Raw genomic sequence first — 4,809 nt, 5'->3', positions numbered from 1 at the left:
AAATAACTTTATAGGACATGCATCGAGAAGAGAAAGCATGTAGAGGAAAGGGATTGAGAGATAGATGTGTGGGAAGAGAACTGTTGGGAGAAGGAGAATTGGAATGATGGATTAGATGATAAGAGGAAAGTATGCAGGAATTAAAAGTATAGCACAAGATAGAGAAGCATGGCGCCAATGGAGCCCTGAACCTGCCTGAGGGCAGAGAACTTGAAGAAAAAGATTTTATAACTGCAAAATATAAATATAAATATGAAACACAGATCCAGATAAGCAACTAACATGTCTACAATTTCATGTGCTGTATTTATTTCAAATGAATTATTTGCCTGTCCTGTTGAATACTGGTAAACGATGGAAGTCGCGCTGGTCATCTGATTGTATAAAACCAATCAGATGACCAGCGCGACTTCTGGGTATGTGGGACAGGCGTTTGGTTAGATTTTAAGGGTAACTAAGTTGCAGAATGATAATCCCTTTGGCTCTTAATTCGTACTTAGCAGCAGCATTAATGACTCAATTGCCTGAAGGCTAGAGGTGCAAACAATGCGTTTCCAGTAAAGTCTCTCGTAATCCGTTCGTTATATGGAAATTTTCTTCATTCTACTGAAACTATTAGAAATGTAATTACCCAGGGAAATTTTTTAAAAATATATATAGAAAATTTCTCTATAAAGAAGTTCGTTAAACAGGGGTCCGACTTATATATGTCAAAAATTTTTTGGCGCCCTGCTGAACTGCCGCCCGTAAGCAATGCTTACCTCGCCTACCCACTTTCGGCAGTCCTAGATGTATGACATGTTACATCCTGCTGATACCAGAAGTCTTTGTATTACCGCAATATAGGTAGCGCATGATTGTCAAAAACGTCGAAGTCATGAATTTCATGGTTTCAGACACTGCCATCAACGGACCAAGTCTTAACCAGTGAAAACAGCCCATACTATAAGACTGCTATCAACAACCTTCATGGTCCACAGTGGCATATCCAGGTATCATCGTAAAGAGGGGCATGCCAACCAGGCTTTTGAGTTTTTTTTTTTTTTTTTAGAAAGTCTCCTGCATTCTTTTTCTTTAGTTTCAAATTTTTGGTTAAAGGGGATATATTCCCCCTCTGTCCACCCCTGGTCCAGACAATACACTCTGACAAGAAGCACTCTCTGAATATTCTCTACGCCAAAACATATCAGAGCGAAACTGTGCAGTGAGATTCGTCCAAAAACCCTTGTTACTGTTACAGAGTTGATGAAGACTGGGAACGATCGCACTCTAAACGTCGTTCCTCGTTGGTGACCATGATATCATATCTATCTATACATTAAAAAAGTTTTCCTCCTAGTGATATTTATTTGAGCCAATGGGAGAAGAGGGCAAGGCAATTACGTCACTACAAATGCAATTAAGTATTGACAACTGCCTCCATAACGTTCACCAACCTCGTGCACGTGATTCACTGTCTAACACTTGATGTTCCATTGTAACGTTTTTGTATATTAATGAGTATTCTATATTTGTAAATACTCTAGTATTTTGTAAATATTTTAAATATTTGTATAATTTGTAAATATTTTAAATATTTGTATAATTTGTAAATATTTCAGTTAAATATTTTAGTCCTGCTCTTTTTGATGCAACAATATTTCTCATGTATTATGGAACCCGAAGCAAAAGGCCTTTTGCTAAGTGACCTATGTAATCGCAGGTAAGTAATTAAATAGTGTATTGGCTGAAGTCCAGGATAGTATACATCGGCAGGTAGTTCGATGAAAGCGAGGAAGACGGCGATAATTGACAGGTGAAGACACCTCCCTTTTCTGATTGTTTTGTGTCGTCAAGGGGGTAGGCTTAACTTAGGTAGGGTGTTTATCCCTCCATCCTGCTGTTTTAAAATGGGAAAACGAGTTTTCGATTTAAAATCAGCAGCAAATGTGGGGAAAAACACTAGGAAAACAGTGGGCGGGGAAAGCAATGGCATCTGCCAATCACTGCTTTGTTCCTGTCCATTTGTCGAAATATGGGAGCCACAACTTGTCTATCACTGCTTTCCCACTGTTTTGCATGCTGCCATGTTGGAGGGTGTACACTGTTCTGGAATCTTACCGTGATATTTATTCGACCTTGAGAATGCCGCGCACCACAAATGCGCAGGTAAATAATTACATAGGTCATTTCCTGATTAGATATCGATCAGTGCGTTTCGACAGGTGTGTGTTTTACGTAGAAAAGATTTGACTTACTCCGTATACCTCTACATTTTACGTAGAAAAGCGTGCGCGGGGATGGGCGAGCAGGGGACAAAGCCCCCTAATAAAATATTATATAAATGATATTGGTCTTATGCACAGTTTCCTACCATTCAATCCAACGCCATGCAGCTTCCTACAGATGGTTCGTGTTCTGACGGATGTTCCTGTAATTCTCTTGGATTTGCTCCCTGATGTTTTGTACAGATCAACCTCTTTACATTTCGTGGAACACATTCCGTGAGAACTTTCCTTTGTTTGTTTTTTTTTCGTTGAAATGCCACTTATAGTCTTCCATCTTTGAATAGCATCTGCCACAGTGCACTTCGGGAGTTTCTGACAAGTCGCAGTCGCGCACACAGAAAGGTCACTCATATAGCATCCAACAATACTGGAAAGTCTGATACAAAAACATACTGGCTTATAACATACTACTTGTATACAGGCAGACCCAGTAGCGCGTTATACCTTCATGGGCCCAAGGCAAAATGAAATTTGGGACTCCCAAATTCCATTAAACGAAACAAACGGAAACCATGAGTTTATCGATATATATCGGGTATCCGTTGTATTTGTTAATATAAAACAAAATAAAAATGAATATTCTAAAAACGAAAAAAAATACCTACGATATTTAAGTTAAGATGTTCTTATCGAAAAAGTTCAGCTCTCCGTGTTCTTCTGTCACTCAATATTTAATGTTCTTACATTCGTTTTTTATGTTTCTTACACTCGTTCATTTAGGTTCGTTACACTCATTAAAATCAAAAACTGCCGCTGAATCTCAGTTCTGCTTGGACGTTCACTCAATACTGGTTAATAAGATCGTGGCTACCTTGCAAAGGGCGCTAGCGGCGCTGGTTACGTAGAAGGCAGTCTTTATTTTTTAAATTAACTCAACTATTTAAGGGAGAACTAAATATAAAATTTCATCAAAATCGGTAAAACCACTTTTGAAAAAAAGTAATATTCAAATTAATCTTCAAGTAAAGTTCGTTGACCTTGGCAAGTAGAAAGTTTAGTCCACACTTTATTGTTTAAGACTTTATCACGTTAATAATTTAGAATTAGCCCTAGAATAACCCAAATAACCCTGTGTTAATTGCAGGGCCGGATTTAAACTTGTTGTGGCCCTAAGCTATAACATGTATGAGGCCCTTCTCTCTTACAGTTCACTTGTGACGATATTAAAAAAAAGGGTTTTTTAAGATAGAGCGAGGCCCCTTGTAATGTGAGGCCCTAAGCTGTAGCTTGTTTAGCTTATATATAAATCCGGCCCTGGTTAACTGGGTAAATTCTTTCGTTCATAAGGCACGAAAACTAAGCATTCGAAAAAGAGAAACAATTACAGAAATTTTTCCTTTCACTATAGGTCTTTGCATTAAGGGGTTTAGTATGAAAATAAAAATTACATACAAGTTGAAATTATTATTTCCATTTCTTTAGGAGAAAGCCGCGTAAGATGACGAGGTGGCCGAGTGGTTAAGGCGATGGACTGCTAATCCATTGGGGTTTCCCCGCGTGGGTTCGAATCCCATCCTCGTCGAGAGTTTTTTTTTTTTTTTCTGTTTCATTTTCTGCTATCGACCGGTTACCCATCCCTTCCAAGATTTTCTTTCATGTGTTTTATTGTATATTATGTCTGTACAACGTATATTCCCTGAACTGATTTGGATGTTCGGAGAGTTGAAAAATCCGGAAAATCTCAGGAACCCTACCTCTTGACTGAAGACTGAAAAAAGCCTTTAAAAATCCTCCAGTCTCTTACGAGATTTAAACTCAGAACTTCTTTAAAATGCATAAAATACAGTACAGTATTCACCTGAAAGGTGAATACTGTATTTTATGTACTGTGCGCTGATCTTTTGCGCCACCTACTAATTTGTATACCAAACTTGATTTGCATGAAGTTTGGTATACAAAGAATTACAGGAGTATCATGAAAATAATTAAATAAGTGGAATCAAAAGTCGTCTGGGGCGATTTTTCAATTCGTTTATATAAAAGACTGAAAATTATCATTACGAGAAAGATAAATGTACGCCTGCCAAAGATAATGTGCTAATACGTGCATGTCCATAATTGCGTATTTTTATTACTAATAGGAAACGATCGGCAAAAATGAGAATTGATTTTTTGTTTTTTATAATTTACTATACTTTCTTCTCTGAAATACTTTACTATACATATATATACTTTACTTTACTTCCCTGTCCGATCGGCAAGAATGGGAATTGGATTTTTGTTTTTTATAATTTACTATACTTTCTTTTCTGAAAAAAGAGATACTTACTTGCTTATCCGTTGTCGTTCCACTTTCTTATGGGATCGATAAGGAAGCCAGGCTTCTCCATTCCACCATTCCTCTCTCTAGCTCCTCCCACCTAACGCCTCTGCCCTCCATGTCGCTCTTCAATTCTTCTGCCTTCCTCTTGGACTTTTATGATCCATTTTCATTTCTAACGTCTTCTTTGACAGTCTGATATCCCCCGTTCTCTTTACTTGACCAAACCATCATAGTCTGTTCCTCCGAATCTTTTCTTGTAATCGTTTTTTCCCAAATTTT

The 4,809-nt window shown here is 37.7% G+C and overlaps 1 non-coding gene across 1 annotated transcript; it reads left to right on the top strand.

Annotated features, from left to right (window-relative positions):
- The first annotated feature begins 3,707 nt into the window (after positions 1-3,707).
- Positions 3,708-3,789, top strand: TRNAS-GCU (transfer RNA serine (anticodon GCU)). The gene has a single exon. It is a non-coding gene; the product is annotated as a tRNA-Ser (tRNA).
- The last annotated feature ends 1,020 nt before the right edge of the window (positions 3,790-4,809 follow it).

This window comes from Mastigoproctus giganteus, chromosome 3 (assembly GCF_048544385.1).
Source record: "Mastigoproctus giganteus isolate SK-2022 chromosome 3, ASM4854438v1, whole genome shotgun sequence".
NCBI classification, from domain to species: Eukaryota; Metazoa; Arthropoda; class Arachnida; order Uropygi; family Thelyphonidae; genus Mastigoproctus; species Mastigoproctus giganteus.
Note: the sequence above shows the minus strand (reverse complement) of the source record. Positions and strands in the feature narration are given on the sequence as shown.